Raw genomic sequence first — 22439 nt, forward strand, 5'->3', positions numbered from 1 at the left:
TCTCAAGAGGTGAAAGGTTTCTTCCAAGAGGTAAAAGGATATGAGATGTGTCTTTTCCCTTAAACCTTTTCACTTAAACCTTTTCATTAAACCTTTTCATTATGATTAATTTAATTGATTAATATGATTAACTATTTATTTAATCTATTGTAAATATTAATTAATCAATTAATTAATATCACAATGATTAATCTTTTAATCAATCAATAAATTAATCAATAATTTCATACCCCTCAATAGTTCCACATACTTGAGTTAGCACTCATCTATGAATCTAACTTGTATACGAATCAAATTTTTGTCCGATCATACTGGAGGAACCCTTCATTAACCATTAATTTCTCATTCACTCAAGAAATTAGTTTACGACAGTCTAGTCGCGAAATAACCGTCTTATCCCTAATGGTTACCAAACCAATTTTCCAACAATATTATCAACTTGGTGCTATTTTGGTCAAATCATGATCACCTGTTGATTTTGTCAAAACATTTCAATCTTGGTGTTGTTTTCATCAAAACATCATCACTTAGTGCTATTTTTGTTAAAACACCACCACATTAGTGCTTTAAAAATGAAATATCAAGAGATTTGTTACAATATGTTCCTTTCACTTTTTTAGTCTCACAATGCTAAAAAGAACTATTGATTCAAGACCTCTATGATTAAAGAAATTGTTTAAAAATTTATCTTTTTTTTTACTTTTAACATGGTTCCATATTTGAATCTATATATTTTTGGTACCTCGAGGTAATTTTGATATGATCAACCGAGTTAAGTTAGGTCATGTATTTGTTTAATGTCTTGTATCTAAGTGTGCAGGAACTTAGGAGCACAGGAAGTCAAACGAAAGACACAGCTATCGAGAAGGACGGTATGGGAGAGAGTCGACGGGTTTGGTACGTCCGAGGGATGAGGCTCTGCGGAAGAGTACTCTGGTGGGTGAGAAGGAGGCGCACGACATTTCAGAGGGATGAGAAGCCAAAGTAGAAGACTGCTCGAGAAGGCCGGAAAATGAGTTCTGGTAAGCCCTATTCTGGATGGTCGAAATCACCTAAGCGAGGGAAGCCGGAGCAGAAGACCCAGATGAAAAATCAACTTGAAGTTGACTGTGGTCCGAGCACCCGGATTGGTCTGGTCCAGCGGGGGCGCCTTGGCGAGACACCCTTGTGCAAAGGTGGTCCGAGCACCCAAAACCCTTCCAGCGCCCAAACAAGAGATTTTATCTAGACTTATTCCATCGTGATCCGTTGTGATGCGGATAATATTTTATCCACGCCTAGACACTCGGAACCCTTCTAGGAGCTCGGATCAGGGATATAAATACATCCCTGATCCCAGTAATTCAATATCACTTGTACATAAGTTTCTTTACTGTTCTACTACTTTGATTGTGTGCTTCCAATGCTTGTAAGAGTCTTTTCCGCCTACGAAGAAAGGAGAATTTGATTAGTGCTTCAAAGTCTTGGATTAACAACCTTCCCGGTTGTAACCAAGTAAAATCAGTAGCATCTTTTTTTTAATCAGTTTATCAATTCTTTTTATACAAGTGCTTTAATATTTCAAAAGATTGAGAAAGGTTTCATTTTCTTTTTGAAGGTCAATTCACCCCCCACCGATCCCCTACAAGTGGTATCAGAGTAAGGATGCCCTTCAATGGACTAATCGCCAAGAAGAGCACTTCATCAAAATGGCTGGCTCAAGCATCCATCCACCCAAATTCGAAGGAGATTTTTCTTGGTGGAAGAAAAGAATGGAGGTATTTTTCGATACCGATTTTGATATAATGCTAATCATGAGAAGTGATTTTGAAACACCTAAGGATGAACGCAATGAGATAATCGACATAACAAGATGGACCAAGAAGCAAAAGGAAGAGCATTTAGCAAACTCAAAAGCAATGCATCACCTACTAAATGTTCTTCCCCAACAAGAAGTGACTAGGATTGGAAACTACACAAGCGCCAAGGACTTGTGGGAGAAACTAGTGGAGTTTCATGAAGGGACTTCGGAAGCAAAATTGGTAAAGAGAGACCTTCTCTGATCTCAACTCAACAACATCAAGCTTGAGAAAGGAGAAAATGTATCAATTTTACATTCTAGAATTAAGAAAATTATTAATAGACTAACAAGTGTAGGTGAGATACTTTCAAACCGAGACATGATGATGAAAGCCCTCAATGTTTCCCAAGGACCACAACTTGGAGCTCAATTGTAGATTCATTCTACATCTCAAGGGATTTAGAGAAATCTTCTCTAGATGGATTCTTCTCAACAATGGAGTTTCATGAAACAAGAGTTGAACGATTAGATGGAGAAGTTCATAGATCAAGAGGAGTAGCCCTTGTGACAAACAAGGGAAAGGGGAAGAAGAAGAAATCTCCATCTCCATCATCTTCCGATTCCTAGGAGTTAAGTGCCTCAATGGATAGCAATCAAGAGGAATATATGGTAAGGAAGATGAGAAAAGTATTTAAAACTTTTTCTACTAACAAATCTCATGATAGGAAAAGCTCAAGAAGTAAAAGTAGAGTAAGGAGGGTCATTTGCTATAATTGCTAAGGAGAAGGACACATGAGAGATGAATGCCCTCTCTTGAAGAAGAAAGAAGAAAGGAAGAAGGAAGAGAAGAAGAAGTCAAAAGAAAAAGGGAAGAAGGTCAAAAACCTTAAGGCAACATGGGATGATCCATCATCATCGGAGGAAGAAGAGCACCATGTATCCCATTTTTCTCTAATGGGAATTGATGATGTAGCCTCCACCTCATCCGAACAAGAAGAAGGAAGGAGGTCAAATTAAGATGAAGAAGGGAGCTCAAGTGAAGGGGGAGGTCAAACTTCGGATTCGGACTTCTCGGTAAGTGAGGTACATAATCTTTCTCTCCATGTTTTAATCAAAATTATTTCAAGCACAAATGACAACTTGTTCAAGGCAAAAGGGAAAAATAAATCCTTGAAACATGATTGTTGGTGCAACATCCCTCAGGTCAAGGTTGACCTGGTTGACCAAGCTGAGTCTTGGTTTGAGTTTAGATGTTTGACAATAAGAATTTGATTGAGGAAGAGTCAAGTAGGTCAAGGTTGACCGGATACTTGACTGGGAAGTCCTGACTGGGATGTTAGGTAGAATGGAAGTCCTGGTGAGTGAAGCCAGGCAGAAGGAAAGTTCTAGTGAGTGAAGCTAGGCAGATTGAAAGCCCTAGTGAGTGAAGCTAGGCAGATGGAAAACCCTAGTGAGTGAAGCTAGGTGAAAGTCCTGGTGAGTGAAGCCAGGCAAGGGAAAATCCAGATGGATCAAGGATGATCGGACATCTGGTGTTGGGAAGTCCAAGTAGGTCAAAGAAGTGACCAGATACTTGGCATGAATAGAAAAGTCCAGGTGGGTCAAAGGGATTGACCGGACATTGGGAAGTCCAAGTAGGTCAAAGAAGTGACCAGATACTTGGCATGAATAGAAAAGTCCAGGTGGGTCAAAGGGATTGACCAGACACTTGGTGGGAAGTCCTAGCAGGTCAAAGGAGTGACCAAATGCTAGGCATGGTGTACCAACAGGTCAAGGTTGACCGGGTGTTGGTTTGGTAGGCTTGGGACTTGGTTTTGGGCAAAAACCAAGTACTGGATCGATCAGTGGATCGATCCAGGAGCTAGATCGATCAGTGGATCGATCCAAGCCTTTCCTAGCGAACAGAGAGCCTCTGGATCGATCCGTGGATCGATCCAGATGTCCCAATCGATCAGTGGATCGATTGGGACGCGGCTGCTTCGCGCGATAAGCGCTGGATCGATCCATGGATCGATCCAGGCGTTTTTCCCAGAGCACAGAGGCGCTCTGGATCGATCCGTGGATCGATCCAAAGCCTCCCCGATCGATTGGGAACATTCGAATCGATCGGGATCCGACCGTTGGCGTCGATAAAGGCCGCAGGCGCACGATTCCTTCGGCATCTCTTCTCCGATTCACTCCAGATCTCTCGCCAGCTCCTCCACAGCACTCACAAAGCTCAGATCGCCAGTTCTTGAAGGATCTTGGAAGTTCTCCAAGTCAAGAGGCGGATCAAAGCCAAGAAGAGAAGCTAGGGTTAGAGTTTATACTTATTGTAAGCTTGTAAGCTTGTATTTCTTGTATCCTTTCCCTCTCTTCTTGTATTGAGTCTTGTAGGGCTTCTCCGCCCTTGGTAGTTACCATAAAGGAGAGTTTTATTTAGTGGAGGGTGTGTGTGTTGGTGTGGATCCTTGGATTAGTCACCTCTTGTGAGGTGGATACCAAGTAAACCAACCGTGTTAGCGTTGTGTGATTGTTTCTTTGTATTTCCGCTGCACATCTTTGAAGAAACAAGCAACGCCGAGCAACAAGCGAACGCGATGAGCTATTCACCCCCCCCCCCCCCCTAGCTACTTTTGGTCCTAACAAGTGGTATCAAAGCGAGGCCGCTCTTCACCGGAATCATCGCCGGAAGGGTCAAGCATAACAAGAAAAGCTAGAGGGTGAAGAAGTTGAAGCAAATTCATCAAAAGTCAAAGATTTCAAGGAGCTCAACTTCAAGATGCAACTCCAAGATGGACTTGGATTTGACACAAGGGTGGCTCCACCGTACACTTCCACAAGCTTCGATTCTTGGAAATCAAGAATCGAAAATTTTCTTATGATGGAGATAGAGCAATGGTTTGCTCTAATGGAAGGCTTCAAGGCTCCAAGAAATTCAAAGGGCAAAGTTCTCAAGAGGAGCAAGTGGAGCCAAGAGCAAGTCCAAAGGTGCGAGGCCAATGACAAAGTGACCAAGCTTTTGGTCAATTTATTGCCAAGCACCATCCTTTGCAAAATTGGAGAATTTGAAGATGCAAAGGAATTATGGAGCAAATTGGCCAAGCTTCATGAAGAGATCCCCTCCACTGTACAAGAGCAAGAAGTATCCATAGAGGGTGACTTTTTGGAGCAAGACCAAGAGGAGGACTCCGAGGTTGAGAGATGCTCAACCTCCGAAGAAGAGGAAATCCAAGAAGCTTCATCCTCAAGGGAATGCAACGAAGGGAATAAGGAGGGAGCATACTCCTTGTTTCATATTCAAGAAGATGAAGCCTCCACCTCTAGGATTGAGGGGGAGCAATCCTTGGTGACGCCGGATCAAGAAGAAGGAGAAGCTTCTACATCCGGGTCAAGAGACGAAGAGGAGGAAGAAGATTCTACCTCCACAAGTCAAGAAAAATCAATTGGAGGAGAATCAAGGTCCGATCAAGAGGAAGCTTCTACCTCCGGATCCAAAGGAAAAGATGCCACCCCTACAAGCAAAGGTATAAATATTTCAATTAATAATAAAAATCATATTATATGCTTTGAGTGTAGGGAACACGGGCACTACAAGAGCAAGTGCCCTAAATTGGCCAAGAAGAAGGGCCAAGTGGCATAAAAAGGCAAGGTGAAGCCCAAGGAGATCATCCCCAACACAAAGAAGAGAAAGGAGCATATTATATGTTTCTCTTGCAATAAAAAGGGGCATTACCGAAGTCAATGCCCCAAGGGGAAGAAGGTGGTCAAGGCTCAAGGAGGCACTAGTCAAGGGGGAGCCTCCAAGGTAAAGAAGAAGGTATCTTTTATTGAGCATAACCCTTTACATTATGGTAAAAAGCATGATAGTTCTAATTTTTATCATTTTAATGCAATTTACCATAAGAATAGGAAGCATGAGGGCTTTAAGGAAAAGCATGTGGCCCTACATGCCAAGACTACTACACCTAAGGTTAGGAATGTAGGTAAAAATCTAGGCAATAATTCTAAGGATTTTAGAAACAAGCCTAGAAACAAAAATGCTCATGGATCAAGACCTAAGGACTTAATGATAGAAAATCAAGTCTTGAGGTCAAGACTTGATAAAATGTAAAAGACCCTAAAAAGGATGGAAAATATCCTAAAAGGGCAAAATGAGCAATACCTAAGGCTAGGAGCACAAAGGTCATCCAATGGCCATAGAGGTTTGGGATACAAACCCAAAGCTAAAAAGGATGTGTCTAGTTATCATAGGGTTCCATATAGTTATGGAACAGACCCTAAGTCTAGAGGTCAAGTCAAAGATACAAGGGAAGATATCCCTAGAAGTGTCTTTGCAACCAAAGTGACTAAGACTTCTAAGAAGTCTAAGAAAGTCACTAACAAGGTCACAAGGGAGGCTATCCCTAGAGTTGACCTAGAAAATGTGACCAAGGCTTCTAAGAAGCCCAACAAGGTCACTAGGAAGGTATCTAGGGAAGTTATCCCTAGTGAGTACCTAGAGCATCCAAGGAGCACCAATAGGTGTTGGGTTCCTAGGAGCATTTTCTCTACCCCATAAATGGGTTAGAGAGTGTCAACTTCGATTAGTAGGGTAGTTAACCCAACTTTGAGGAAATTGACACTCAAGGAGTATTTTCAAGGTTTTGTTAACCTTTGAAAATGAATTGGAATTATTATCTACTCCTTGAACGAGTAAAATGTGCCTAATGGTGGAAGAATTGATTTTAATCTTAAATGGCACATATTGGGAAATTCATAAGAACTACCAAGTTGGGATTTTGGCATGTTCTTAGGAAATTTAAGGCAATCCGGGCCTTAATTTAAAGGTGCTACTCTTGTGAAAAAATGAAATATGCCAACATTTGAGGATATGCTTATTTTCATTTGGCATACATTAATCAAGGGAATTAGAAATGCCAATTTAGGCTTTGGCACTTTCTTGAAGCACTTTAGGGCAATCTAGGTTTAAGTTGTAAGTTTAGCTAAGATTTTAAGGATACTTAGATAGTTAATCTAGGTATATTTTATTTAGGCTAAATCTTGCCATGATTGTTTGCCTATCATATGCCATGACATCATGTCTATTTTTGCATTCATGTTTTATTATGCAAAATCCAAAAATACCATGTCATGACATTCATACATCATGTAGTTATAGGAATCTTTCTTTTGAAAGTTATTTTATTTTGATGTATGCCATAACATTATCATGCATTAGTTTAATTCCTTGTAATTAAGGACAAATGACATTTAACAACACTTATTAACGAGTGACATCCTAGGTGGATGTCTAATATCTCTAAAATGCCTAGATAGATATGCATGATCCCTAGTTTAGGGCAAAACCAAAATCTACATCTCGCAAAGACTATAAGGTGACTTGTATGTGTTTTAGTGCACATTAGATACAAGTGAGATGTTAGGATGATGAACAAAGCTCAAGATGTTGATTCAGTGCATTCTTTTGAGTTTTTAGGTTCATCAAAACACATAGTTATGTGTTTTCCCATCATTGGGAAAGCTAATGTACAAGTCATGTGCATTATGCCCAAAGAACATGATGGGATATTGGTTTTGAAAATGTTTTCAAAATGATTTTGGAAAACCTTGGTGAAGGCTATCTTTTGATAGTAATCACCATTAAATAGTTAGACACAAACTTGAAGAAAACGCTAAAGTTTTAGCAAGTTTTCAAGCTTGTGTCAATCTTTGAAAATATGATGTATTTTCATAGAAAACTATTTTTCCATGATTAAGTATGCCCTAAATAATGTCTACACGAAATTTCACGATTTTTGGATTTTTGTAGAATTTTCTAGGGGTTTCTGAAGTTGATTGAAATGGAATTTCAGCAACTATCAGAGCTCCGATCGATCCATGGATCGATTGGAGTGCCTGAATCGATCCGTAGATCGATTCGGAAGGCAAGTCTCCCGCGAGCAGAAGCTCACTGGATCGATCAGCCGATCGATCCAGGGAGTCTGAATCGATCAGTGGATCGATTCAGAAAGGTTCAATCGATTGGAACCCAACTCCAATCGATCCAAGTTGCTGATTTTTGGCTGGGAAGGCCTGATTTCAGCATCTTTGAACCTCTTTGAGTCTAGGTAACCATTCCAAACCCCCAAAAATACATTTGTATACATACAAAGGGTGTTTTCATGTGAAAACAAGGATGGATTGGTTAAGGAAGACTTCATTGAAGTTTTAGGTTGAGGTTTGTTTCAAATTTTGAGTATTTGAACCTCAAAACTTCTAAATTTGGGTTTCCTAAAGGTTTAGGGATTCCAAGTCATTGTTGGTGCAATGACAGAAGTTACCACCATGTCTTTAGGGGGAGGGACTCTTTAAAGACATGAAAAATTATTTTTCATGAACCTTGGAAGGTGGTTAACCTTCTTTAAAGAAAATGCTCATGTATGAGTTTTTGAACGTGTAATGGGGAGTGGATATCCTCATTATTTCAAGTGGGAACTCAAGTGGTTAGCAAATGCTCAAGGTTGGGTATTTGTCTACATTGAGGGAGAAGTTAAGGATAAATGAAGGGTATGAGACCTTCATTATCGTGTTGATCACAACGAGTGATGTTGTGAACAACGATGAGCAACTCTTCAGGGGGAGAGTCGTCAACAAATGGATTTGTTGATGTGTACCCAAAATTGGGGCATGGGTTGATGTGTGCCCAAAGATTGGTTGATGTGTGTCAATAGGGGGAGAATGAAAGGACCTGTGAATGGGTGTAAGTTAGGCTTTCATTACCTAGAGGGAGTGTGCCCTCTTAGGGGGAGAATGAAGAGCTTAATTTATGTGTTCATTATCTAGTGGCATGAAGATTGAGGCTATAGGATTAGCCGAACTTACATGTGGTATTTGTAAGTGTTATTGTGGTATTGTCAAACATCAAAAAGGGGGAGATTGTTGGTGCAACATCCCTCAGGTCAAGGTTGACCTGGTTGACCAAGCTGAGTCTTGGTTTGAGTTTAGATGTTTGACAATAAGAATTTGATTGAGGAAGAGTCAAGTAGGTCAAGGTTGACCGGATACTTGACTGGGAAGTCCTGACTGGGATGTTAGGTAGAATGGAAGTCCTGGTGAGTGAAGCCAGGCAGAAGGAAAGTCCTAGTGAGTGAAGCTAGGCAGATTGAAAGCCCTAGTGAGTGAAGCTAGGCAGATGGAAAACCCTAGTGAGTGAAGCTAGGTGAAAGTCCTGGTGAGTGAAGCCAGGCAAGGGAAAATCCAGATGGATCAAGGATGATCGGACATCTGGTGTTGGGGAGTCCAAGTAGGTCAAAGGATTGACTGGATACTTGGCACGAGGAAATACAGATAGGTCAAAGGGATTGACCAGACATCTGATGGAAGTCCAAGTAGGTCAAAGGGAGTGACCAGATACTTGGCATGAATAGAAAAGTCCAGGTGGGTCAAAGGGATTGACCAGACACTTGGTGGGAAGTCCTAGCAGGTCAAAGGAGTGACCAGATGCTAGGCATGGTGTACCAACAGGTCAAGGTTGACCGGGTGTTGGTTTGGTAGGCTTGGGACTTGGTTTTGGGTAAAAACCAAGTACCGGATCGATCAGTGGATCGATCCAGGAGTTGGATCGATCAGTGGATCGATTCAAGCCTTTCCTAGCGAACAGAGAGCCTCTGGATCGATCCGTGGATCGATCCAGATGTCCCAATCGATCAGTGGATCGATTGGGACGCGGCTGCTTCGCGCGATAAGCGCTGGATCGATCCATGGATCGATCCAGGCATTTTTCCCAGAGCACAGAGGCGCTCTGGATCGATCCAAAGCCTCCCCGATCGATTGGGAACATTCGAATCGATCGGGATCCGACCGTTGGCGTCGATAAAGGCCGCAGGCGCACGATTCCTTCGGCATCTCTTCTCCGATTCACTCCAGATCTCTCGCCAGCTCCTCCACAGCACTCACAAAGCTCAGATCGCCAGTTCTTGAAGGATCTTGGAAGTTCTCCAAGTCAAGAGGCGGATCAAAGCCAAGAAGAGAAGCTAGGGTTAGGGTTTATACTTATTGTAAGCTTGTATTTCTTGTATCCTTTCCCTCTCTTCTTGTATTGAGTCTTGTAGGGCTTCTCCGCCCTTGGTAGTTACCATAAAGGAGAGTTTTATTTAGTGGAGGGTGTGTGTGTTGGTGTGGATCCTTGGATTAGTCACCTCTTGTGAGGTGGATACCAAGTAAACCAACCGTGTTAGCGTTGTGTGATTGTTTCTTTGTATTTCCGCTGCCCTTGGTAGTTCAAATGATTCATGTTTAGAAGAGGAAAATAGAGCTTTAAGGGAAAAGGTAGAATACCTTATCAATGCTCTTAGAAAATTTGAAATTGGATCCAAAACCCTAAACATGATTATTGGGAGTCAAAGGGAAAGTTTTAAGAAAAATGGGTTAGGATACAATGAACCCAACAATGAAAAGATCTATCATTGTCTCTTGCTAGGGCAATCAAAAATTAAGACCATAGATAGAAAATGGATCCCCAAGGAATATTTGGTTAACCCAATTAGAAAGAATTTCTATTGGGTGCCAAAGTCAATCCTCAAGGATTAGAGGATTTTGGGATAGTCACCTATTGATATCATAATTCAAATATTTGAAAAATGATTGACTTGAGACCTTAAGGGGGAGCACTTAGCCTTGATAGGAATTCATGATAAAGAGGACCTTTATTTCATCTCACAATAACTTGCATTATTTTCTAAACATAGATGTGAGATGATAGGATGATATAAATAATTCACTTATGCTTATGACATTTTGATGAGTTATGAAATGTATCAATTTTTAAGTTACCATAGGCCAACTATGGGGAAAGTAAATGTTTAATTAATGGACATTTTGCCCATAGATCATAGTTGGCCATTTTAAATGTTTTGAAAATAATTCTATGTTTTATTTACTGTGGTATAGCTATTTTTGAAACATATGAATTCAAAATAAGTTTTTAAATTGATACAAACTTAATTGATTTTCAAGGTGTTTGAGTTTTTATCAAAACTCCAAAAATATGATGAATTTTCATGAAAACATATTTTTTCTTGTTAAAGAACATTATAAGAAATATGTGTTCAAAATTTCATGATTTTTTTAATTTTTTGAAATTTTTTATGTATTTTTGAAATTGGCTTTAGAATGTTGATAATTGGATTGGTTTGTGCCAGTCGACTGCAACAGTTATCAGTCGACTGGTAGTTGTTTTCCAACACTCTCAAAAGTTGGTTTTGGGTATTTTTTAAGCCCACATTGATACCTTGGTATCTATACTTGTTTGGTACAATTTTTGATGATGTCAAAAGGGGAGAAATGGGAAGGTTCCAGTTAGAAACCTAATTGTGTGTAAAACTTTGAAAATTAAGGTTGAGAGCATATGTTAAGGGGGAGCTTGGTTTTATGCTTCATGTTTACATATTGCTTGTAAGTTATTATTTGTGCCTAACTTAAACATATTTCCATACATCAAAAAGGGGGGCATTGTTGGTGCAATCGACCCAAGTTTGATCGGTACGATCATGGTTTTGATGTGTGTGTCAAAGAGTTTAAGTTAGGTTTTCATATTATTTTGATATGTGTTTGAGTCATGTAGGACTGGGTGAAACACACATAAGGAGATTTGTGCGGCTAAGCTTGGGAAGCTCATCCTATGGCTTGGGTCCATGAGATCGGTGAAGGATGGTGCATCCGAGGGACCGCAGACAAGGAGCAACGAAGTGAAGCCGAAGGAAGCGGACTTCAAGGCAATGTGAAGGATGACACGGAGAGGAGCCGCGGGCTCAGGTGCATCTGAGGGATGAAGGCCGAGGAAGAGGGCTTCAAGGGCGACTTCGGAGAGGATGAGTGTGAGTGTGTAACCGGGACCAGTCGACTGCTGGAAGTTGCAGTCGACTGGGAGCAAACAGAAGTATTCTGTTCGCTCAGCCAACAGTGACCAGTCGACTGGTACTTTTACCAATCGACTGGTAAGTAGTCGTTGGCAAACCGTTGGCACTGAGAAGTAGCCGTTGGCTACCTCCAATAGTAGCACCAGTCGACTGAGTGAAACACACATAAGGAGATTTGTGCGACTAAGCTTGGGAAGCTCATCCTATGGCTTGGGTCCATGAGATCGGTGAAGGATGGTGCATCCGAGGGACCGCAGACGAGGAGCAACGAAGTGAAGCCGAAGGAAGCGGACTTCAAGGCAATGTGAAGGATGGCACGGAGAGGAGCCGCGGGCTCGGGTGCATCTGAGGGACGAAGGCCGAGGAAGAGGGCTTCAAGGGTAACTCCGGAGAGGATGAGTGTGAGTGTGTAACCGGGACCAGTCGACTGCTGGAAGTTGCAGTCGACTGGGAGCAAACAGAAGTATTCTGTTCGCTCAGCCAACAGTGACCAGTCGACTGGTACTTTTACCAATCGACTGGTAAGTAGTCGTTGGCAAACCGTTGGCACTGAGAAGTAGCCGTTGGCTTCCTCCAATAGTAGCAAATTTGTTGATCAACTCTCTCCTCTTATTTATAGGAAACTTTGGGGCATGAAGGAGGTTACTCATGCTGTTTGAATAACTCCTAAGCCATTGTCAAAAGCTTCCAAGTCCACTCTTCCTCTCCAAACCTAAGTTCCATCTTGTAAGAGGAAGAGAGCTTTGTGAGAGGTTGTATTCCACCGAGAAGGAGTAAAATCTAGCCGGAGATTGTCGAGGATTGATTCACCGAAGGATCAAGGGTTCGTCCACCTTAAGGGCACGCCGTGGAGTAGGAGTAAGCAATCTCCGAACCACGTAAAGGATTTGTGTTGGCGTTTGTGTTCCTTCTTGTTTGTTTTCTTTGTTTTAGTATATTCCGCTTGCGCACTAACGTCTTGTAGAGAAGCGATTGAAGTTGGGGGTGACCTAGTTATCCAACCTCCCTTCTAGCCGACCACCGATCCCCTACATAGTACACATGGATGAAGAAGGAGCAAGCCGACTTGGTGACTAATGGAAAAGCAGAGTTCCATCTGGTTAGTGTTCTTCCTCCCAGGAGGTCAGCTGGATCGGAAGCTACGACTCCGTCAAAGATCTCTGGGAGAAATTCTTGGAGCTCCACGAAGGTACTTCAGAAGCCAAACTAGCAAAGCGAGACATCCACCCAAGCCAATTGATGAACATTCGGATGAACAAGGGAGAGAAGGTAGCCCAATTTTATGCAAGCATAAAAGACTTGATCACCCAACTCAATAACCTCGGAGAAAAGTAACAAATCATGACTCCTTAAGGTACGCACTTAACTCTTTTCTGAGAACTCAAGAGTGGTCAGCCTTAGTAGATACTTACTGCATCTCTAAGGATCTCGAGGTATGTACTCTTGAAAACTTATTTTCAACTTTTAAACTTCACGAGTCTCATTGTATAGATTCTCAGGAAGCAAAAAAATCAAACAATATTGCTCTAAAAGACAAGAAGGACGAATCAGACGCCGACACCTCCTTCGAGATGATGAAACAACATATATGGTAAGAAAATTTAAGAAATTTTTTTAGAACTAATAAGTTTAATTAAGTACAGGCAAAGAAAAGAAGAGTAAGGAAGATAAGATGCTATAACTTTAATGAAGAAGGACACATCAAGGAGGATTGTCAAAAGATGAAGAAGAAGGACGATAAGAAAGGATCAAGTACAACAACAAATCACAAAAACCTGAAGACGACTTGAGACGAGTCATCATCAGAATCTGATTTGGAGGAGTACACTAGACTTGCACCGATGACAAGTCACCAGGAGGAGAGCATAAAGAAGAAATGTAAAAAAAAGAATAGAACTAAAAAAAAAAAGTAAAAATATGTAAAAAGGGGAAAAAAAGAAAAACATGACAAAAGAAAAAGTAAAAAAAGGAAAACGTAAATAAAAATAAAACAAAAAATAGAAAAAAAAACATAAAGTTCAAAATAATAATAATAATAATAATATTATGTATGGTTGACTTTGTAACTGAACGTAATACAGTAAAATATTAAACTAGGTTATTTATTAAAACCTTTAAACAAGTAAATTTTTGTTGCATTACCTAAGTTGACCAAATAATATTAGGTTATGTTTTATTCCTCATAACCTTAGTTATGTGATTATCTGATAATCACATAATCAAGATTATACATAATAACTTTAACCAAATGCACCCTAGAAACTATTTCAAAATTTTCCCGACTTTATTTTTGCTATGACCAAGGGGGAGAATGAGAGATGAGTGGTTAAGTTTAGGGGGAGGTTATTTTGTAAATTGTAAAATTCTAGTTTTAATTGTTTCTTTTATCTCTATGTTTTCCCCTAACTCTAACTCAGGTTGATGCACATCAAAAAGAGAGAAATTGTTGGTACCCCGAGATAGTTTTGATGTGGTTAATTGAGTTAAGTTAAGTCATGTGTTTATTTGATGCATTGTGTATAAGTGTGCAGGAACTTACGAGCACAGGAAATCAAGCGAAAGACGCGGCTGGCGAGAATGACGACACGGGAGAGAGTTGACGGGCTCGATGCGTTCGAGAGACGAGACGCTATGGAAGAGTACGCTAGCGAACGAGAAGGAGACGCATGACGTTTTCGAGGGACGAGAAGCTGGAGCGGAAGACTGCTCGAGAATGTTGGATAATGGGTTCGAGTGAGCCCTATTCTGGATGTCCGAAATCACCCAAGTGAGCGGAGTCGGAGCGAAAGACCCGGACAAAAGTCAACTTGAAATTGACTGTGGTCCTTTCTCTCGGATTGGTCTGGTCCAGTCGAGGCGCCTTTGCGAGATGCCCCTATGCGAAGGAGATCCGAGCACCCAAACCCTTCCAGGCACCCAGACCAGAGATTTTATCCAAACCTGTTCCATCACGATCCGTTGCGACGCGGATAAAATTTTATCCACACCAGGCGATTGGAACCCTTCCAGACATCCGAATCAGAGCTATAAATATAGTTTTGATTCCAGTAGTTTAGTATTACTTGTACACGAGTTTCTTTACTGTTGCACGAATTCTAACAGATTTCTCTAATTTACTATAGAATAACATCGATATGTTCTTTATACTCTCCTAATTTTATCCATGCTACAGTTACAAAATTTTAAAAGCATTTAAGCCATCAATGAATTTTGACCTAAATCAATGAACCCAGACAAGTCAGTACAAACTTTATCTAATATGTTCCTTTTAATCAGTGTAGTCACACATACTCAAAAACTCTTGATTTATAGCCTTTATTAATTTATAAAAATTATCTAAAAAATTCAGCCTTCTTTACTTTTAACACAGTTTCCTATCTGAACATAGACACCTCTTATGTACTCTACAACAACACCAATGACAAACCTAGATAAATCAATTTGAGTCCAACCTTTATCCATCTTTTACTCTCTTATCAGTATGCCCAAAAACTCTTAATTCATGAACCTTATATATTAGTTTAAAGAAATTGTTTAAAAAGTTCAATCTTTTTTACTTTTGGCACAGTATGATATCAGAATTTATAGACCTTTGATTGACTTAGAATATTACTTTTGCCACTCTTTTAATCTTGTTTGAAGCATAAACGAAACTCATTGATTAACCTAAATAAATTAGTTTTAATCCAAATTTTATTTAATTAATAGGTTCCTTATCTAGTAAAACTCAGGCGCGTGAAATAAACCTATTAGATAAAATTTGGACTGATACTGATTTATTATTTAATATTAAATTATAAGAAACCTATTGAATTATTATTATTATTATTATTATTTTATTTTATTTTATTTATTTTAGTTTTCGTTTACTTTTTCTCTCTTGTAATTAGCTATTAAAAAACATAGAAAATTCTAAAACTAAAAATAGTATTTTTTTTGTTTTCCTTTTACAAATATTCTTTTGTAATTTTATAAATTCTTTTATTTATTAAAATTTCAAAATTAAAAATAAAAATATAGATAAATTTAGAGGACCACTGTGAATGAAAGTTAGAATCAAATTGAGCTCTTTAGAGTCATTTATGATTTTTATCAAGACTCATTGTTGACTTTAAAAACTCAATTTTTTAAAAAGCTATATTAATAAATAAATAAATAATGTTAATTTGATATAAATTTTAGATTTGTAAGGTCCTTTTATATACTATGTTTTCTATTTAATTTAATTTAATTTTTTATTATTTTTATTTCACTTTTTCTTGATTTCTTATAATTAGATATTAAATAATAAAAAAGATTTTTTATTAACCTTTTTAATATATATATATATATATATATATATATAATAAAATTTAAATTAAACTTCTAAAGCTAAAAATAAAAAAATAAATTTAGGCAATCATGAAAAGTTTAATAACATACTTTTTTAAAAAAAATAAATAATTAAGCTCATTAGGGAGGATCATCAATGTTTTCTATGAAATACTTGATGAAATAATTATTTTTTTTCATAATTTGGTGATCCATTTGATTGAATTTAAATAAGGGAAATTATTTTTTTTAATTTAAATTTACGGCTAAAATAGACAGGAAAGATATTTTAGAAATTTAATTTGTCCTTGGATAAATTAAAAAAACTAGGTGTCCCGTTATTTTCCATTTATTACATGACTTAACAGCACCTCAAAGGCATAAAGTGTCCTTGCGACACTTGCCATATTCCTCCCATATATCCAAAGATGTCAGGTTGTCTAAGTTTGGCTTGTATTGTTACCATCCCCTTTTAACACTAAAACCAAATTAAATAGACATGAACTGCAATGGGAGATATATGGCAAATCTTTCCTTGATCCTCTCATGAGTTCTTCTTCTCTTCTCCCTCTGTCCAACAAAATGGATTGGAGTGGCTTGGTTTGTGGTGCAGTTTTTGGCATTGCAGTGGTGTATCTGTGCTCCTGTTGGTGGGGAGTGAAGAAGAAGAGTAGTCACTCCAAGATTCCAAATGGACGGCGAGGATGGCCTTTGATCGGAGAGACCATCCAGTTTATTAAATCCGATCATGTCAGATTCATGCAAATGCGTCGATCATTGTAAGCATATTAATTTTTTTCTTTCTTTCAGTTTCAGATCTTCTCATTGACCATCGAGAATATTTTTAAATGCCCTCTATGCCATTTAAAAATGGCCTGTTCTCATTCACTATAATATTCTGTTTGATTCTTTCAATTCAATCTTTTGTTCTGAAATTTAAACGGATGATTAGTGGTTCAAGAGTTTTTGTTTCATCTTGTTTACTTAGAGAGAAGGAGCAAGTAAAGAGTTTGAATAAAAGAAGCCTCCGCTAGTGCGGAGACTTAAGAAGGTATATATATATATATATATATATATATATATATATATATATATATATATATATATATATATATATATATATATATATATATATATATATTAATTAGATCTATTACGCATAATTTTATAAGAAGTTATTTTTGAGACTTGAATTTTAATATATCTTTTGAATGAAAAAAATATCTCAGGAAAGAAATGCATAAATGTAAGAATATGATATGAAATATTCAGAAACCAATGTCCCCTTTAGAAGAATATGAAATATATATATGAAAGTGTGTGTATATAAAATTGAAATTCACTTTGAATTTTATACATGAATTGTTTGCAAAGTATGTATATGTTCAATCTACCTTTCGTTTGATGAAGACAGAATTAGAAGAATATATAAAAAATATATAATTATTATTTAATTATAAGTGTCTGCATCTGTCATTGTCTAATAAATTAACTAGTCATAGTCTGATATCATGATACAACGTCTTTCTAAAGACAACAATATCAATATACATCATAATATTTGTGATGAATTAACTTGTTATTTTCAGCGGCGAAAATTGATGAGTGCAATTAAATTGAATTTGAATTTCTAAAATTGTAAGAAAATTAGAGTATATCAAATTGTAAGAAAATTGATGAGTGCCCTGCACACCCAGTTGAGCATGGGAGTCAGGCATAGGAGTCGGACAAGTATATATAAAGATTTTTTTGTGTACATCAGTGATCACCATGGGCACCTCCTCACAATGAAAATAATCGAGGCGCCTGGAAGAAACTCGGGTGCCCTGTCTTATGAGGGTCGCTCATAGTGGTCGCCCACCATGGATGTGCAGGCTAACTGGCCTACACACACAAACAAACATGTTACACTAGGTGTATGTGCTATGTGCACCTGTGCGTGTCTAGCATAATTTATTATTTTTTAAAATTTATGGTTATGCCAATCAAATTTTAGTATTAGAGTTTAAGGGTTGAATTATAATATTAAGTAAAAATTTTAAGATAGATTTTTTTTTTTTTGTTGAGGTATATACCAAGTAGGGTTATAAAAAAAACAAGAGTAAATTAGAGAAAAATTCCCAATCACAACTTGAATTTTGCATGCAATCCTCACTCATAAAAAACTTTGTTTCCACTCCCTGCATCTAAAGTTTTATTTGCTTCAACTCCCTCGTGCAAATATTGTGACCTAATTGCCCCTCAGATTTTTTAGGTACAAAAGGTCCAAAAATGAGTATAATTTAAAGAAGATCTAGTATATTTTCTATCCAATTGAGTATCATTTAAAGAAAATCTAGTATATTTGAGTATATTTTTAATTAAAATTGTCCTTCATATATTTTAGGTATAAATAATCTAAAAATGAGTATAATTCCTATTAAATTCAGCATTTTAGACTAGAATCGAGTATATTTTCTATTAAATTGAGTACGACTTTTTTCCTATTTAATATAATTCCTCCTAAATTCAGTACCATTTGTAAAAAATCTAGTATATTTTTCATTCAATTGAGTATCATTTAAAAAAAATCTAGTATATTTTACATCTAATTGAGTACCATTTAAAGAAAATCTAGCATATTTTCTATCCAATTGAGGTGGAAAAAGAATCGTACTCAATTTGATAGAAAACATACTAGATTCTAGTTTAATGTACTGAATTTAAGAGGATTTATACTCATTTTTAGACTTTTTATACTTAAAATATCGGGGACAATTATGTAAGTATATTAAACTAGGGAGTGAAAAAAAAAAATTTTCCATTGGGGAATGCATGTAAAGTTATGTTTGCCAATGGGGACTGCATGCATGCATACATCATCAACTGTAATGTACTTCTCCAGGTACGGCAAGGTGTTCAAGACTCACCTCTTAGGAAGGCCATTGATTATGTCCACAGACCCTGAAATCAACAGTGCAGTGATGCAGAATGGGAAAGCGTTTGCTCCCTTCTACCCCAAGTCCATTATCGAGCTGTCGGGCAAGTATTCCATCCTCAAAATGGATGCCAACCTCCACAAGCGATTCCATGGCCTCATCTCCAAGTTCCTCAAGTCCGAAGAGTCACTGCAATTCATCACTAGAAACGTCGCCAGCTCTGTCAACCTCGCCGTCCATGCATGGGAAGAGAAGCACAGAATCTACGTCCAAGATGAAACATATCAGGTCACAACAAATTAATTAAATTAGATGCATGCTTACTCTCTTGTTAGCTAATTAAATCTTCATGTACATTAATCAAGTCTTTTGATGCTCTCTTAGATAGCATTTCCAATGCTGGTTTGGAGCTTACTGGGAATCGTATCAGACAGAGAGATGGATCTTTTGAAGGAGGAGTTCACCGAAGTACTCAAAGGCATCATATGTATCCCTATTAAGTTCCCTGGAACAAGGCTGTACAAGTCACTGAAGGCATGCATGCACACCATCTTTAATCTTGGTTCCTTTTTCATTAATTTCCAGTTTTTGGAGTACGTCGTGTTATACTGATTGGTTTGAGTAATTACCTAATGATGAGGCATGCAGGCCAAGGAGAGAATGATGATTCTGGTGAAAGAGATCATAAAAGAGAAGGCTGAGAGGAATGACGACCGAGCAAGGACATGCGTGGCTGATGTTTTGATCAGTGAATTCCATGAGTCCAGTGACGAAACAACTGTTGAGATGATAAGCAACGTAATCATAGAGATGATGATTCCAGGGCACCACTCCGTGCCCATACTCATGACTCTCGCACTCAAGTATATTAGTGATTCACCTGCTGTTCGCAAGAAATTACTGGTATTAATTGCACTAGTGATCTTTAATTATTGTTCATCATGGATTAATTAATCAGTTAATTATTTCTTAATGCTTCTCAATTAGGAAGAGAATCTGGAGCTAAAGAAGAAGAAAAGCCGAATCGGTGATGGTTACCAATGGTCGGACTACCTGTCGCTGCCTTTCACTCAAAATGTGAGTTGCTCTGAACACTTGAACCATTCCCCATGCGAAAGAAATGACTTTGGTGTGTGTTTAATTAGGTAATTTACGAGACTCTTAGGATGGCAAACATTGTCAATTCTATTTGGAGAAAGTCCCTCGCGGATACCGAGATTAAAGGTGCATGTGCTTTCAGATGCCTCTGCCAATAAAATGACTATAGTACACAACTCAACATTGGCAATGTGTTTTCCAGGGTACTTATTTCCTAAGGGATGGTGCGTGGCTACGTCCTTCGCCACCGTCCACTTTGATGAAAGCATTTATGAAAATCCGTTTGAGTTCAATCCGTGGAGATGGGAGGTGCTCCTAAAATTACTTCTCCCAGCAGCACATGCAGTACTATGACTTAAGAGATAATTAATTGGCCTCCAATTAGTGATGGTTTGTTGATGATGAACAGGGCAAAGGAGGACTAAACCAAACCACGTTTACTCCGTTCGGAGGTGGACAGAGGCTGTCCGGGATACATCATTACCAGATTGGAAGTATCGATTTTTCTCCACCATTTCGTTACCAGTTTCAGGTGTTTGATTTCTGTCAGAACAAGTTTTTTTCTTCTCTCTCTCTCTAATGACTGTTGCTAACTTCATGAGTGTATGTTTGTTTTTCTCATAGCTGGGTTGCCGAGGATGACAAAATCATCACTTTTCCCACGGTGAAGATGAAGAACAGACTTCCAGTAATACTCTCACCGATTTCTGATCCTCTTGGTGATTAATCTGCAATTGTTTATGGCTCTATATTTAGAGTTCGGAGTTACTTTTGTTAATTAATAAATGGTACGTATACCAGCTGTTTAATAAAGGGCCTGTACATGTAAGCATAATGATGTCCCCGTTGGCGTAGAGACAGATTGGTACGGGCTGAGGGGGAACGAATTATCTTTTGTCATACAAAGATGTAATTTATATTTAATTTTTTCACTCTCTCTCACCATTTTGAGATAAAATATGATTTTCTCTATAGTCCTTGATCTGCTGAGTAGGAAAGAATCTTTTTACAGGATCCAAAGGTTAACAAATCAGTCTAGATGTCGGTCAAAGTCCAAGATAGATGAAAGAGTCAAGTAGCTAGCCTAGCGGGATCTCTCTTGATCGGCTACCACCAATCAAACAGTCTTTCAAAGAGTCCCACTCCCCGATTTTACAGGACACTCACGAGGATCTACTCTCCATTCTCCTCTATCTCTCGATCGATTACCATTGATCGGACAATCCCTCAAAAGGACCCACTCCTCGGCTCTGTCAGATTCTCACAGGGATCTGCTCCCCGTTCTCCTCTCTCTCTCGATCGACTATCACCGATCGAATAGTCCCTTAAAGGGACCCACTCCTCGGCTTTGTCGGACACTTACAGAGATCCGACCCCCGTTCTCCTCTCTCTCCTGATCTGCTATCACCATTCGGACTGGGGGCCAAAGGGCTAACACTGGAGTTTGTTAGACCGCTTATAGAACTCCACTCCCTCTTAAGATGTTATCACAACCCATTTAAGGCGTATGAGAAAGTGAGCTCCCTGCGTAAGACCCATTTACCAATTAGCAACCCAATAGACCTCCTAGCTTGTAAGTCCATTGTGCCATTAATGCAACACATGGGTTTGTCAGAGATGTTGGTGCAACCTTAGGTCAAGGTTTACCTGGTTGACCCGACTCGAGGTGACTTGACTCGAGTTGTATTTTGATGTTTGACTTGGGAAGATTGTCGGTGCAACCTTAGGTCAAGGTTGACCTAGTTGAGTTGCATGTTGATGTTTGACACTCGTGAGAGAGTTCTATTCTTGATGTGAGACAAGAATAGATGGTTGGGAGATTATTGGTGCAACCCTAGGTCAAGGATTGACCTGGTTGACCTGAAAAGTCCAAGTATGGAGACTTGGCACGGGAAAAGTCCAAGCAGGGAGCTTGGCAAGTAGGAAAGTCCTAACTGGGATGTTAGGCAGTGTGGAAAGTCCTGGTGAGTGAAGCCAGGCAGTGGGAAAGTCCTGACTGGGATGTTAGGCAGTGTGGAAAGTCCTGGTTGTTGGGACCTTAGAGGGCTAGAGAGGGGTGAATAGCCTCTTTGAAGAACACTAAACACAAATTTCTTCAAGAACTTTGTTAGCACAGCGGAATTAGAAAACTAAAACAAGAAAGCACAGCACACTAACTCAGAGATTTACGAGGTTCGGGGATAACTTGCCCCTACTCCTCGGCGTGTCCGTAAGGTGGACGAATCCTCTTGATCTTTCGGTAGATCACACCCCGGAAGCTATCCGGCTAAAGGATTCTCCTTCTCGGTGGAGTAACCTCTCCACAAAGTCTTTAACAGCAGTAAGAAATTAAGCACAAGACTTACAGTAGTGGCTCAAGTGAAATGATCAAAGGAAGCGCACAGCCACAATCAGTGAAGAACAAGCACAAGCACTTCCAGAGAGTTCTTCTCCCCAGTGTTTTTCACAGCAAGA

The 22439-nt window shown here is 38.8% G+C and overlaps 1 pseudogene; it reads left to right on the top strand.

Moving 5' to 3' along the window:
- The first annotated feature begins 18803 nt into the window (after window positions 1-18803).
- On the top strand, window positions 18804-20712 carry LOC122048611 (annotated as a pseudogene).
- Window positions 20713-22439: the final 1727 nt, after the last annotated feature.

The sequence above is a fragment of the Zingiber officinale genome, chromosome 2B (assembly GCF_018446385.1).
Source record: "Zingiber officinale cultivar Zhangliang chromosome 2B, Zo_v1.1, whole genome shotgun sequence".
Taxonomy (NCBI): Eukaryota; Viridiplantae; Streptophyta; class Magnoliopsida; order Zingiberales; family Zingiberaceae; genus Zingiber; species Zingiber officinale.